Raw genomic sequence first — 16945 nt, forward strand, 5'->3', positions numbered from 1 at the left:
GGTTCTATGTATCGTGGGTTAAGATTTTTAGTCTTAAGGGCTCTACCTATTCCAGTAATCGAAGTTACCTCTAGAAAGACATGGTTTCCCTCACTAAACTCTAAGGGTCTACGTCTATTATTGGCATAGCTCTTTTGACGGCCTTGTGCTGTCTGGATCTTCTGACGAATCTCCTTTATCTTCTCAGTAGTTTCTTACACTAAGTTTGGACCTAAGACACTAGCTTCCCCATCGTCATTCCAACACAATGGTGTCCGACATCTTCTTTCGTAGAGAGCTTCATATGGTGCCATCCCGATACTTTATTGGCAACTGTTGTTGTAGACAAATTCGACCAACAGCAAATACTTATCCCAACTGCTTTGGTTGTCTATCATACATAATCGTAACATGTCTTCTAACGTCTGGATTGTCTGCTTTGATTGTCCGTCTATCTGAGGATGGTATGGTATACTCGTGTGCAATTCTGTTTCCAACGCTTTCTGAAAAGCTCCCCAAAATCTAGTAGTAAACCTCGAAACTTGATCTGAGACAATTTACGAAGGTATCCCATGTAGTCGTACGTTTTCTTGAATATATATTCATTCAAGCCTTTCTAAAGTATAGTCAACTCGAATCGGAAGGAAGTGCGCTGACTTTGTCAACCTGTCCACAATTACCCATATGGTATCGTGTCCTATTGAGGTCCTTGGCAATCCCGTGACAAAATCTATAGTAATCTGCTCCCATTTCCATTGTGGTATTTCTAAGGGTTGCAGGGTTCCTGACAGCTTCTGATGTTCCACCTTCATCTTCTGGCAGGTTAAACATTTTGAGACATAATCAGCTACTTCTTTCTTTAAGCCCGGCCACCAAAACATTTGTTTCAAATCTCGATACATCTTTGTCACTCCAGGATGCATAGAAAATCTACTTTGGTGAGTGATGATTGGATTTTTGATGGTTTAGAAATTCACTAATAAAATCTCGTTGTAAAGTATAGTTTCTAAACCAAGCAATAATCCTTTCATACAAAAAGTTGTTTGTCACTAGTACAAACCCCTAAAATTTATAAACCGAAGTATTGGACCTCGGGTCGTTCTCCCTAGGAATTACAATAAAGTGTCTTGTTATTGGTTATGAGTTATTTTGGGGTTTTGGATAAGAAGCATGAAAAGTAAATGGCAATGAAAATAAACTAACAACTATAAAAGGCTCTTGGCAAGGTGTGAGAACTAGAAGTCCTATCCTAGTTATCCTTCTCAATTGTGATGAGAATTGTTCATTGCTACCACTTAGTTAACCCTTACTAATTAAAGGAAAGTCAAGTGGATGAATTGACTTGAGCCACAAGTCCTAGCCAACTCCCAAGGAAAGACTAGCTTTAGTGCACTCCAAACCAATTAGCAATCTCTCCAATTATCAATCAACAAAGGAATTAGATAACTCAAGTGTCACTAATTACTCTACCTAGGCTAAGAGGAACAAAATCTACACTAAAACTAAAAGAGGCATTTCAACAAACACATAGAGTGCAATAGAAGTAAACATTATTAATTGCAAGAATTAAAGGAATCTACAACTACAAAGGCAAGAGATCAACAATAGAAAAGCAAAGAAGAACAATTATTATGAATTACCTCTTATTGAATTGGAAGAAAGTAGAAGGAACAATACTAGATCTACAACAAAATATAAGAACAACATAAAGGAAATTACAATAAAAGAATAGAAGAAGATGAATGTAGCAACAAAGAATTGAGAGATAGAAGTAGAAGAAGATGAATTAAAATCTAGATCTAAGAACTAAACCTAATCCTAATTCTAGAGAGAAGTGAGAGCTTCTCTCTCTAGAAACTAACTCTAACTACTAAACTAAGCTCCACTAAACTAATGGTAACTAACTTCTAAAGTATGAAAAGTATGAAAAGTATGAAAAGTATCTTCATTCCCCCTTCAATACTTGGCTTAAATAGCATCAGAAATGAGTTGGATTGGGCCCACAAGGCTTTAGAATTCGCTGGCCACGTTTTGTTTTAAGTGAACCAGGTGGCAGCAACGGCGCGTGCGCGTACTATGCGCGTACGCGTCACCATGCGCGGTTCAACCATAGCAAATCTTATATCGTTTCGAAGCCCCGGATGTTAGCTTTCCAACCCAACTGGAACCGCATCATTTGGACCTCTGTAGCTCAAGTTATGGCCGATTAAGTGCGAAGAGGTCGGCTTGACAGCTTTCCGGTTCTTTCATTTCTTCATGAGTTCTCCAACTTTTCATGCTTTCTTTCTTCATTCCCTTGATCCAATCTTTGCCTCCTAAACCTTAAATCACTTAACAAACATATCAAGGCATCTAATAGAATCAAGGTGAATTAAATTTAGCTATTTTGAGTCCTAAAAAACATGTTTTCACATTCAAGCACAATTAAAGGAGAATATACAAAACCATGCTATTTCTTGAATAAATATGGGTAAAAGGTGATAAAATCTCCAAAAATCAATACAAGATAAACCCTACAAATGGGGTTTGTCAGTGAGCTTCAGCAAGAATCTTTTGTCGCAATTCTCCAGAGTTAGGCACACAAATTCTATTCTTGTACCTCTATATGCCACTACGATCCTGTCTCACAGCTTCTGGTTCTTCTGTGTTCATTCGTCTCAGCATCGTCATCATTTCTGAGTCCTGTGGTTGTGCTTGCTGAATACTAATCTTAAAATCTGGTGTTATATGCAATTGGGCAAGACGGACTCCACTTGACGTCTTAGTCATAGCCAACTTAAGGTCCTCAAATTTCGCGAGTAATTCTTCTTCCTGTATCATCATCCAAGAGATACTCAAATTCTTCCTGCTTAAAGCGTTTGCCACCACGTTCGCTTTCCCTGGGTGATAACTTAATTTGATATCCTAGTCCTTCAAAAATTTCATCCACCTTCGCTGTCCAGAATTTGCACTTTGATAGTTTATCATATAACTTCCGAGTCCTCAGTGTCTGCAATACAGTCCTTAGATGCTCTTCATGCACTCTTTCTGTCTTCGAATAGATGAGAATATCGTCTATGAAAACTACTACAAACTGATCAAGGTACGGACGGAAAATACGATTCATGTAATCCATGAAAATCGTAGGAGCATTAGTTATTCCAAATGACATAACCGTATACTCATAGTGACCATAACGAGTTCTAAATACAGTCTTCGGTATATCTGATTCTTTCACTCAAATCTAGTGATAGCTCGATCACAAATCAATCTTCGAGAATACAGTTGCACCTTCCAACTGATCTATCAAATCATCTATCCGTGGAAGTAGATACTTGTTCTTGATAGTGTCTTTATTTAGCTGTCGGTAATCTACGCAAAGTCTGATTCCACCGTCCTTCTTCTTTACTAGCAATACTGGAGCTCCCCAAGATGATGCACTACGACGAATAAATTCCTTTCCAAGTAGCTCATCCAACTACTTCTTCAACTTTGCAAGTTCCAGTGGTGACATCCGGCACGGTGCTATAGAAATCGGTTCGGTTCCAGGTACTAGTTTAATGCTGAATTCTATCTCTCACTAAGGAGGAAACTCAGGTATGTCGTCCAGGAAAACATCAGGAAATTCCTTCACCACTCGGATTCGTTCTAAGCTTAGTTCGCTGTCATTCGAGCTAGCCACTAACAGAACATACCCCTCATAATCCCTCCCGTCTAAGGTAATTCTTACAGAATTCAGATATAAGGTGTGGGACAGAAATGGTTTAGTACATAGACTATCAGATGGAATAACAGCAGTTTTTTTAAAATAATCAAGGAAAACATGATACTTAGATAACCAATCTAATCCTAAAATAACTTCTAAACCACATATAGGTAAACAGATTAGATCGTGTATAAAAGTCCTGTTCCTAATAGCGAATGGTACTTGCAGGCACACTAAACTGGTCAAAGCATTTTGGGATGCAGGTGTATGGACAATCAAGTAAATATTCAATTTAAAGAAATATAATCCTAACTCATAAGCAGTAGTTAGAGAAATAAAGAATGCGACGCACCCGAATCATACAGTACAGTTAGAAATCGATTCTTGACATAACACTGACCTTGAATGAGGGCGTTCGATTGCACAACATCGTCAATAGTGATAGCAAACACTCGTCCTTGTTGCTGGGTTCTAACTGAATTTTGAGTAAATCCCTTCGGACAATCCTTGGCAATATGTCCAAGTTCTCCACAAGCATAGCAGTTAGGTGATCCAAACTGGCAAGACCTGTTATCATGCTCTTTTCCGCATTGCTTACATGCAGTATTTATGTAATCCTGATGGGCTTGTTTACCATTGCCTTGCCTTACTTTACCTCCATTCTTACCCGTACGGCGAGCAGTAATGTTACCAACTTGTAGGTTCTTATGCTGTCGTATGCCACGCGCTTTAAAATGCACCCTTCTCCCAGCAGCCTGATGATTGCTAAGACGCCTTGGTGGAAATCCTTGGCGACTCACCTTGGCCACAGTCACTTTCTTAATACATTCTTCCACTACCTTGCTCTTGTTGACTAATTCAGTAAAATTACGTATCTCCAGCAGAACTATTGAACTCATCAGATCATCACGAAGGCCTCCTTCAAACTTCAAGCACTTCCATTCTTCAAAGTCAGCAGGATTCCCTTGACAGATCTTAGAGAAACGACACAAGTCATTGAAATTACGAGCATACTCAACAATAGTCATATCCCCTTGCCTCAGCTGCATAAGCTCTATCTCTTTAGCATCATGCACTACTCTTGGGAAATATTTCTTGTAGAATTCATCTTTAAAAATATCCCAAGGAATGTCACCTTCATTACGTTGTAGCAGTCGCTGTGTCCCCTGCCACCAGTACTCAGCTTCTCCCTCGAGCATATAGGTAGCAAACTCCACGTGTTGTCCTTCCGGAACATGCTGCGCTCTCAGTGATCGTTCAATACCTCGAAACCAGTTACCAGCGTCAGTCGCAACGAGTGTACTCTTGAAGTTAGGCGGATTAACCTTCAGAAAGGTCGCAAGGGTCATAGGTCTTTCAGGATACCCTAAGTTATTCTCATCATTCCCATTTCTCACTCCAAGACGTTCAACAGCCCTAGCCGCTATTACCACAGCTTCACGCACTACTTCAGCCGCGTTGTTCATGGTAACCATAAATGTTTCCTGTTCCCTCTCGTAGTTAACATTAGGAATTCCTTTTCGTACGCCTCGTCTCCGTGAACCCATTGTAGTCCTGTTCACACCAAACAATCATTGTTAAGGTGATCACTCTTAACACTTCAAGTCAAGTGTGAACATTCCCAAAATGAAAACACAGAAACAATCATGCAACATATATCACTGGGATATCCTATACACATGAGACACACAACAGAGTATGCAATGAAGCATAGTCAGTCCACTCCCCAGGCTCTACTGGGAACGAACTGCTCTGATACCAAATTGTAATGACCCAATTTTCAATATGTCTAGATCATACCGGAAACTGAGCGCTACCAATTTGTCTTCCTAATTATTATCTATTATTTATCATATAAGCCTAATTCATTGTTAAAAGCGTAGTTAATTTGCGAGGTGTATTTTTTTTTTTGAAAATGTTTGGATTAATAGACAGAATCATTTATAATTAATTCACAAATAATAACAGATAAAACAGTTATAAACAACCACACATAAATACATCACAAGTAGTTGAAAATATTCGGTGATTCAGCCTTTATTAGAATATAGACTATTAGTTAGAACACCCCTAGATATAGCTAAATAATATCTATATACATGTATATACATACAACATCCCAGGTCCTGACCTGTTCAAGAGGTCCCTAAGCTGGCACCTAGGCTAGCCTAGACTCTATACTCACCTAGTCCCTCTAAACTACTAAAGCGAGAGAAAGTATGTTTTAGGTCTTCAAAAATCAAGTTAGGTGGAACATCATCAAAAGATAGAACGTCATCTGCTACTCCTTTGCACGATCAGACTTTTCCACAGGACGTCTCTCTGGTACCTCATGAAGTAGCCACACAATAGGAATCTCGTACACAGGATTTAGGTTAAAGTGCGCATACGAACGGGGTGCAGACGTTGGCTGGTCTCACAGTATATACATATAATCAGAGAACAATATTCACCCTAGACTCAGAAGACTTTCTAGAGTAGAATCCTCTTTTTGCGAACGGTCATCAGCGAACTATGGTAAGGTACTCTTACTTCCATCTGAAGGGGGAAGGGAGAGAGAAGGGATAAGAACTGGGGAGTTCTTAGTAGGGTCGGGGTTATTAGTTACGTTCATTAATTCTATGTTGTTTAGAAGACTATTAGCAGAATACAAAGAAGCATTAATTAGAAAACACAGATAAGTAGAGAAGATAGAAAAAACAGATAGCAGAACACAAACAGAAGAATACAAGAAAATAACACAAGCGCAGAGAATGGAATACAAACAAGGAAAGCATACATTCATACCACAATCATAACAAAGGAAATGCGCAACCAAGTATGATACATGTCTAGCCCTAGCGCAGGTAATGAGCTCATCTGTCGGTTTCTACCCACTCCCGACGTAACCCGAAGCAGCTGAAACGGGTATGGTTTTCCAGTCAGCATAGGTACAGTTCTCACTAACCGACGTATGCGTCATATCCTCTCTAAGCAAACTCTGCCTTATAGGTGGCGGCATTCCAGCCGTGTATGAAATCATATTCTCTGTAAGCAATCCTTGCCTTACAGGTGCGGCATTCTAGCCGTGTATGAATTAATATCCTCTGCAAGTGATCCCAGGTTATTAGTTGCAGGTACAGCTCTCAATAGCTGTGTAACACTGGAAAATGTTCTGTGGTCATACCACTATCTATCTGACTGCCTTCACGCAGCAGATCATTACATAATCATTCTCATTATCATCATTCATCATTTTCACATTCTTATGCAGTACCTCTTTCTTTCTCTGTTCAATCATACTGTACAAACTTTACATCTTTCAATATTACAATATCCTGGCTCAAACCATTTTCCTTTATCATATTATTCTTTTCTCTTTGTATCTCTTTACTTTACTCTGGTTACTCTGTGCTCTGTGTTACTTTATTCTGCTCTGATTTCTCTGTTTAACATATGTATTTAAAGCTTATGTAAATTTTGGTATGAATAGTTAGCCTGTCCCAGGTATAGGTTCATTAAGTCTATACTGAAACAGTTTAAATTTTCATATAACACCTAACCCTAGTCGCAACTCAAGTACTAACTAAGTTGCCCTAGTTCGTTCACTAGTCTCTGTCTGTTTTTCTGTCATTAAAATTTTATAGACTTTTTCTTTGGTTTTTATCTTTTCTTTATCTTTGCCTCACTATCATGTTATTACCACTCCCTAAGTGTTTTATGAAGGTAATTATGAGATTCTGCACTTAAAGTTGTCTTTTTAAAGCTTTTACAGAAAACTGCCTTTTTCGCATTATTTTATTATTTTTATTAAAATATTATTTTTAATTAAATATTATCATTTAATATTTTATTATTATTTATTATTTTAATACTAAATTTTCGAAAATTAACTTACCTTTTACTTTTAACCTTTAAAATTCACTTTTTACCACCCGTAACTTTTAATATTTCTACTTTTACCACCCTAACTTCCAGAAATTACCATATAACCCCTTAAACACCAAAAATTTTACTTCTTTGACCTTTCTAAGATCAAAAAGGTGTTCTTCAATGTTCTTCACCACACTCAAAGTGTTCTTCGTGTTCTTCGTATATTCTTCAAATTCTTTCTCTGTTTTTACCTATTTTTCAGTCTTTTCAGCAACCGATTTTTACCAAAATTCAAAATAAATTTCCAGCCACTAAAACCCCATCTTTTCTAAACACATGTTTTGCATGGTTTTCCTTGAAAAACGAATTGAAATGGGAGGGAGACAGCCATCTCACCTTATTTCTATCGTTGATAAGTTACATGGTTATGTAGAGGAAGTAGAGAGGATCATTTTGGTGAAATCGGAGTTTTGATTTGAGTTTTAGTTCAAAAGAAATCAAGCTTTGAAGATTAAGTATTCATGAAAGTTTCTCTCTTTTCTCTCTTGTTATTTTTGGCCAAATTGATGAAATGAGACAGCCTCGAAGGTCTTGGGCGTGTAAGGTGAGTCATGATTGGTTGGCTTGGAGGTGGATTAAAATAATATTAAAATATCTCTGGTGTACAACTACTAAAACTAAGTGTATCGGAACACTCGTAAAAACATCTCTAAAAATTATTTTCTGAGCTACTAGCATAAGTAACACTAGTAACATATTTATTATGAGAATAGAACATGTATAATGAGGCCTTAGCATTGCTAAATTCATTAGAGAGTGCTGGTGCTAAGCTGCACCAGTAAACCGTAAACCCTGTTAAATTGATTTTTTGTTTTTAACAAAAACAGACCAGGTAACCTTATAATGTCATTCAAGCATTTTCTAATACTAATATAATGATAATATTATACTATTATCTCTCTCCTCTCATGAATCGAGTCCGGTTCGTCAAACAGAGACTATTTACGAAAATCAGAATCAAAACTGCCAACCGATACGGTTCAAAAACAAGGTTCTTCGCGATTGCATTATCGAGCTTGCCTCAGAGGAGGTTCTAACTTAAGGATGAAATAATGATAATGAGGATTGAGATGCTTGATGATATAACAGAGGTGTTGCAACGACCCAATTTTCAGTACGCCTAGGACATACCAGAAACTGAGTGCTACCAATTTGTCATCTTAATTATTATTTATTATTTATTATATGAGCCTGATTCGTTGTTAAAAGCGTAGTTAGTTTGTGAGGTACTTTACTTTTTTTAAATATTTGGATTAATAAACAGAATCATTTATAATCAATTCACAAATAATAACAGATAAAACAGTTATAAACAACCACCCATAAATATATCACAATTAGTCAACAACATTCAGTGATTCAACCTTTATTAGAGTATAGACTTTTAGTTAGAACACCCCTAGATATAGCTAGATAATAACTATATACATATATATACATACAACATCCTAGGCCCTGACCTGTTCAAGAAGTCCCTAAGCTGGCGCCCAGGCTAGCCTAGACTTTATACTCACCTAGTCCCTCTAAACTACTAAAGCGAGGGAAAGTACGTTCCATGTCTTCAAAAATCAAGTCAGGTGGAACATCAGCAAAAGGTAGAACATCATCTACTACTCCTTTGCACGATCAGACATTGCCATATAACGTCTCTCTGGTACCTCATCAAGTAGCCACACAATAGGAGTCTCGTACACAGGATTTAGGCTAAAGTGCACATACGAACGGGGTGCAGACGTTGGCTGGTCTCACAATATGTACATATAAACAGAAACGGAGTTCACTCTAGACTTAGAAGACTACCTAGAGCGGAATCCTTTTTTTGCGTACGATCGTCAGCGAATTACGGAAGGGAACTCATGCTTCCATCTGAAGGGGGAAGGGAGAGAGAAGGGGTAAGAACTGGGGAGTTCTTAGTAGGGCTGGGGTTATTAGTTAAGTTCATTAATTTTTGTCGCTTAGCAGACATATAGCAGAATATAGAAATGCAGTAAATAGAAGACATATGAATAGAAAAAATAGAGTAAACTGAAAACAGATCACAAACAGAAGAATGTAAGAAAGTAAAACACCAACACAGAGAAGAGAATACAAATAAGGAAAACATACATTCATGCAACAATCATAACAGAGGAAATGCACAACCAAGTATGATGCATGTCTGTCCTATGCAGGCCATGAGCTCACGTGTCGGTTTACACCCTGCATCCCGACATTACCTAGGAACTAGTCCTAGATATGGCTTTATCTCTATAGGTGAACTTTGGCCTACAGGAATAACAACTCACTGTAGGTGAACCTGGTCTACAGGACCTCTAGGGCCAACAGAAAAGCAGCAGATGAATATACAAATATCTCTGGAGTTGCCTTAACATGACAAATGACCTTTCAACAGGCCCTCTGCTTGTTCTCTATTCTCTTTATCATATTACTCTTTTCACTTTGTCTTTTTACTCTGCTCTGATTACTCTGTTCTCTGTATCTCTTTACTTTTTTCTGATTACTCTTTCCTCTGTATCTATATTACTTTTTTTCTCTTTATCTCTTTACTTTACTCTGGTTGCCATGTTTTCTGTGTTTCTCTACTCTGCTCTGATTTCTCTGTTTAACATATGTATTTAAAGCTTATGTAAATTTCGGTATGAATAGTTAGTCTGTCCCAAGTATAGGTTCATTAAGTCTATACTGAAGCAGTTTAACTTTTCATATAATACCTAACCCTAGTCGCAACTCAAGGACTAACTATGTTGCCTTAGTTCGTTCACCAATTTCTATCTGTTTTTCTGTCATTAAAACCTTACAGACTTTTTCTTTGATTTTTATCTCTTCTTTAACTTCTTATCTTTCCTTTATCTTTGCCTCACTAATATGTTATTACCACTCCCTAAGTGATTTATGAAGGTAATTATGAGATTCTGCACTTAAAGTTGTCTTTCTAAAGCTTTTACAGAAATTGCCTTTTCCGCATTATTTTATTATTTTTATTAAAATATTATTTTTAATTAAATATTATTATTTAATATTTTATTATTATTTATTATTTTGTTATTAAATTTTCAAAAATTACCTTGCCTTTACCTTTTAACCTTTAAAATTAACTTTTTACCCTGGTAACTTTTAATATTTCTACTTTAACCACCCTCACTTTCAGAAATTACAAAATAACCCCTCAAACACCAAAATATTTACTTCCTTTCCCTTTCTAAGATCTAAAAGGTGTTCTTCAATGTTCTTCACCAAACTCAAAGTGTTCTTCATGTTCTTCGTATAGTCTTCAGATTCTTTCTCTGTTTTTAGCCGTTTTTCAGTCTTTTTAGCAACCGATTTTTACCAAAATTTATAATAAATTAGAAGCCACTAAAACCCCATCTTTTCTACATGATTTTAACACAAATTGAACCTCAATTCAAGCCTAGGGTTTCGTTTTTCCAGATGCCCCAAGAACATGAACTTTAAAGCTTGAATTCATCAAATTTCATCAAAATTTCACCAAATTTTCAACAAGAATCACTCATATAAACAATCAATTTCAAGCACAACCAAAACATATCATAATTACACAATTCAAACACAATCAATCAAGATTAAATTCGTCAAACCCTACCTGGTTTTGCTGCTCCTAATTCAGTTAGACTTTCAGGTGGTCCTTTAGCACTTTTTCCTCCTAAATCACATCAAGAACAACTTTAAATCCACAAACTCTCAACTGACCAAATCTCCCTCAGCACGTTAGGAAGAGATATCTCACCTTATACTTGCTGGAAAGTCACGTTTCTTGGCCCTCAAGTCAAGTTAAGCATGATTCCTAAGGAAGAACATCAAGAAAACACATGTTTAAGCATGTTTCCTTGAAAACCGAATTGAAAGGAGAAAGGAACAGCCATCTCACCTTATTTCCAGCCTTGATAAGTTACATGGTTATGTAGAGAAAGAAGAAAGGATCATTTTGGTGAAATCGGAACTTTGATTTGAGTTTTAGTTCAAAAGAAATCAAGCTTTGAAGATTAAGTGTTCATGAAAGTTTCTCTCTTTTCTCTCTTGTTATTTTCGGCCAAAGGGAGTAAATGACCAGCCTTGGAGTGTCTTGGGGGGTGTAAGGTGAGTTGTGATTGGTTGGCTTGGAGGTGGGTTAAAATAATATTAAAATATCTCAGGTGTATAACTACTAAAACTAGATGTATCGGAACACTTGTAAAAACATCTCTAAAAATTATTTTCTGAGCTACTAGCATAAATGATACTAGTAACATATTTATTATTAGAATAAAACATGTATAATGAGGCCTTAGCATTCATAAAGTCATCAGAGAATGCTGGTGCTAAGCTGCACCAGTAAACTGTGAACCCGGTTAAACCGATTTCCTGTTTTTAACTAAAACAGACCAGGTAACCTTATAATATCATTCAAACATCTTCTAATACTAATATAATGATAATATTATACTATTATCTCTCTCCTCTCATGAGTCGAGTCTGGTTCGTCAAACTGAGACTATTTACGAAAACTACAATCAGAACTCCTAACCGATACGGTTCAAAAACAAGGTTCTTCGCGATTGCATTATTGAGCTTGCCTCAGAAGTGGTTCTAGCTTAAGGATGACATAATGAAATTGATAATTGAGATACTTTATGATATATAAGAGGTGTTCCCCTTACTGATTTTCCAGAGAAATCTGTGCCTTCAGAAAAAATCTCGCGTACTCGAAAAATGGGATTGTTACAGGTGTTCCCTTTACTGATCTTCCGGAGAAATCTGTACTTTCAGAAAAGATCTCAAGTACTCGAAAATTAGGGTTGTTACATAACGCATGGTTGGAAGAAGGCAATAGGAAAGCAGAGGTTCAAAAGCAACAAAGCATTTCCAGATGCTTATCTGAAATTTCCACCAATGAATTACATAAATAACTTTATTTTATTTTATGTTTTATTTATATTTTAATTATCAAAACCTCATGACCATTTGAATCCGCTTGACTGAGATTTACAAGATGACCATAGCTTGCTTCAAGCCGACAATCTCCGTGGGATCGACCCTTACTCACGTAAGGTATTACTTGGACGACCCAGTGCACTTGCTGGTTAGTTGTGCGGAGTTGTGAAAAGTGTGAATCACGATTTCCGCCCAGCAAGTTTTTGGCACCGTTGCCGGGGATTGTTCGAGTTTGGACAACTGACGGTTCATCTTGTTGCTTAGATTAGGTAATTTTATTTTATGTTTAAGCTTTATATTTATTTTCGAAATAAATAAATATATATATATATATATATATATATATATATTTGTTCTTCAGAATTTTTAAGAATGAATTCTAGAGTTTCAGATGATATGTGAAGCCTGGCTGGCTGCTAAGCCCTATCTAAATTTTTTTTCAGATGATATGTAATGCTCTGCTGAAGCATGGTTGGCTGTTTGGCCATGTCTAATCTTTTAGACCGAAGATTTCACATAAAGCTTGGCTGGCTATTTAGCCATGTCTAAATTTTTGGACCGAAGCTTTAGATTAACATTGCATGATTCTTGGAATTCTTATTAAAAGTTTTGAATTTCTTTATTTTCTTTTTCCAAAATAATTTTCGAAAAATACAAAAAAATTTAAAAAAATCATAAAACCAAAAATTTTGTGTTTCTTGTTTGAGTCTTATGTCAAATTTTAAGTTTGGTGTCAATTTCATGTTTTAATTTTTCTTGAATTTTCGAAAATTCATGCATTGTGTTCTTCTTTGATCATCAAGTTCTTGATATTCCTTGTTTGATCTTTAAATTTTCTTGTTTTGTGTTTTTTCTTGTTTTTCATATGCATTTTCGAATTCATAGTGTCTCAACATTAAAAATTTCTAAGTTTGGTGTCTTGCATGTATTTCTTTTCTTAAAAATTTTCAAAAATATGTTCTTAATGTTCATCATGATCTTCAAAGTGTTCCTGGTGTTCATCTTGACATTCAAAGTGTTCTTGCATGCATTATTTGTTTTGATCTTGAATTTTTATGTTTTGCATCATTTAGTTGTTTTTCTCTCTCTTCACTAATTCAAAAAAAAAAATAATATCTTTCCCTTATTTTACTCATAAATTTCGAAATTTTGAGTTGATTTTGTCAAAAATTTTCAAAATTTAGTTGTTTCTTGTAAGTCAAGTCAAAATTTCAATTTAAATTTTTTTTTTCTTTTCAAATATTTTTCAAAATCAAATCTTTTCCATTTTTATTCTTAATATTTTTGAATTTATTAACTAAAATTTTCAAAATCTTTTTCTTATTTTTATTTCATATTTTCGAAATTATTGCTAACATTTAATGTTTTTAGTAAAAAATTTTCAAGTTGTTACTTGCCTATTAAGAAAGGATCAATCTTTAAATTCTAGAATCATATCTTTTAGTTTCTTGTTAGTCAAGTAATCAACTTTAATTTCAAAAATCAAATCTTTTTAATTTCCTTTTCAAATCTTTTTCAAAATGAATTTCAATCATATCTTTTTCAAAACTTAATTTCAAAATCTTTTTCCAACTTCTTATCTTTTCAAAATTGATTTTCAAATCTTTTTCAATTAACTACCTGACTTTTTATTTGTTTTACTATTTTTTATCTTTTTCAAAACCACATAACTACTTTTCTCTCTCCAATTTTCGAAAACTAACTAACAACTTTTTCAAAAATCTTTTTAATTAATTAATTTATTTAGTTTTCAAATTACTTTTATTTCTCTTCTTAAATTCGAATTCTAACCAATAATTAAAATAAAAACAAAAGTATTTTTCTTTTCTTTTAAATTAATATTCGAATTTCTTCTCTATCTCATCTCTTTCTATTTATTTTATTTATTTACTAACACTTCTCTTCTTAAAAATTCGAACCCTCTCCCTCTCTCTGTGTTCGAATTCTTCTTCTTCTCCCTTCTTCATTCTATTCTTCTTTTCTTCTACTCATATAAAGGAATCTCTATACTGTGACATAGAGGATTCCTCTTCTTTTCTGTTATCTTCTTTTTCATATGAGCAGGAACAAGGATAAGAACATTCTTGTTGAAGCTGATCCTAAACCTGAAAGGACTCTAAAGAGGAAACTAAGAGAAGCTAAAGCACAACACTTTGGAGAGGACGTAATAGAAATTTTCGAAAAAGAAGAAGTTATGGCAGCCGAAAATAGTAACAATGGTGGAGATGCAAGGAAGGTGCTTGGTGACTTTACAGCACCAACTTCTGACTTCTATGGAAGAAGCATCTCAATTCTGGCTATTGGAGCAAACAACTTTGAGCTTAAGACTCAATTAGTTTCTCTAATGCAGCAGAATTGCAAGTTTCATGGACTTCCATTAGAAGATCCTCATCAGTTTTTAGCTGAATTCTTACAAATCTGTGACACTGTTAAGACCAATGGGGTTAATCCTGAGGTCTACAGGCTTATGCTTTTCCCCTTTACTGTAAGAGACAAAGCTAGGATATGGTTGGACTCACAACCTAAAGAAAGCCTGAACTCTTGGGAAAAGTTGGTCAATGCTTTCTTGGCCAAATTCTTTCCACCTCAAAAGTTGAGCAAGCTTAGAGTGGAAGTCCAAACCTTCAGGCAGAAAGAAGGTGAATCCCTCTATGAAGCTTGGGAAAGATACAAGCAATTGATCAAAAGGTGTCCTTCTGACATGCTTTTAGAATGGAACATCTGATGTATATTCTATGATGGTCTGTCTGAATTGTCCAAGATGTTATTGGATCACTCTGCTGGTGGATCTCTTCATCTGAAGAAAACGCCTGCAGAAGCCCAGGAACTCATTGAGATGGTTGCAAATAACTAGTTCATGTATACTTCTGAAAGAAATCCTGTGAATAATGGGATGACTCAAAAGAAAGGAGTTCTTGAGATTGATACTCTGAATGCAATATTGGCTCAGAACAAAATATTGACACAGCAAGTCAATATGATTTCTCAGAGTCTGACTGGAATGCAAGTTGCATCCGTCAGTTCTAAGGAAGCTTCCTCTGAAGAAGAAGCTTATGACCCTGAGAATCCTGCAATGGAAGAGGTCAATTACATAGGAGAATCCTATGGAAACACCTATAACCCTTCATGGAGGAATCATCCTAATTTCTCCTGGAAGGATCAACAGAAGCCTAATCAAGGCTTCAATAATAATGGTGGGAGAAATAGGTTTGGCAATAGCAAGCCTTTTCCATCATCTTCTGAGCAACAGACAGAGAATTCTAAGCAGAGCCTCTCTGACTTAGCAACCATAATCTCCGATCTAAGTAAGACCACTCACAGTTTCACGACTGAAACAAGGTCCTCCATTAGAAATTTGGAGGCACAAGTAGGTCAACTGAGTAAAAGAGTTACTGAAACCCCTTTTATTACTCTCCCAAGCAATACAGAAGAGAATCCAAAAAGAGAGTGCAAGGCCATAAACACGTCCAACATGGCCGAACCTGTAGAGGAGGGAAAGGCAGTGATTTCCACTGAGAAAGACCTCAATGGACGTCCACTGGCCACTAAGGAGTTTCCTATTGAGGAACCAAAGAAATCTGAGGCTCATATAGAGACCATAGAGATTCCACTGAACTTACTGTTGCCATTCATGAGCTCTAATGAGTATTCTTCCTCTGAAGAGGATGAATATATTACTGAAGAGTAAGTTGCTCAATATCTAGGAGCAATCATAAAGCTGAATGCCAAGTTATTTGGTAATGAGGCTTGGGAGGATGAACCTCCATTGCTCATCAATGAACTGAATATATTGGCTCAACAGAAATTACCTCAGAAGAAACCGGATCCCGGAAAATTCTTAATACCTTGCATCATAGGCACCATGACCTTTAAGAAGGCTCTGTGTGACCTTGGTTCAAGTATAAACCTCATGCCACTCTTTGTAATGGAGAAACTAGGGATCTTTGAGGTACAAGCTGCAAGAATCTCATTAGAGATGGCAGATAATTCAAGGAAATAGGCTTATGGACTTGTAGAAGATGTCTTAGTGAAGGTTAAAGGCTTTTACATCCCTGCTGATTTCATAATCCTAGACACTGGGAAGGATGATGATGAATCCATCATCCTTGGAAGAACCATCCTAGCCACAGCAAGAGCTGTGATTGATGTTGACAGAGGAGAGTTAGTCCTTCAATTTAATAGGAGGAAGCAAGCAGAAAAAGTCAATAACTCTTTAAACCAAAAGCCAAGGGTAAAAAGGATCCAAGGCTTTGAGTATTAATGGATAGGAGGGCCCAATGGAATAAAATCCTAGCCTAAGCGGCTAAATCAAGCTGTCCCTAACCATGTACTTGTGGCGTGAAGGTGTCAAGTGAAAGCTTGAGACTGAGCGGTTAAAGTCATGGTCCAAAGCAAAAAGAGTGTCCTTAAAAGCTGCGTCACAATCTGAAAAGGTTCACC

At 36.2% G+C, this 16945-nt stretch overlaps 1 non-coding gene across 1 annotated transcript; it reads right to left on the minus strand.

The window, feature by feature from the left end:
- Positions 1-15104: 15104 nt before the first annotated feature.
- On the minus strand, positions 15105-15212 carry LOC112781316 (small nucleolar RNA R71). Its single transcript, XR_003192100.1, has one exon. It is a non-coding gene; the product is annotated as a small nucleolar RNA R71 (small nucleolar RNA).
- Positions 15213-16945: the final 1733 nt, after the last annotated feature.

This window comes from Arachis hypogaea, chromosome 19 (genome assembly GCF_003086295.3).
Source record: "Arachis hypogaea cultivar Tifrunner chromosome 19, arahy.Tifrunner.gnm2.J5K5, whole genome shotgun sequence".
In the NCBI taxonomy this organism is placed as follows: Eukaryota; Viridiplantae; Streptophyta; class Magnoliopsida; order Fabales; family Fabaceae; genus Arachis; species Arachis hypogaea.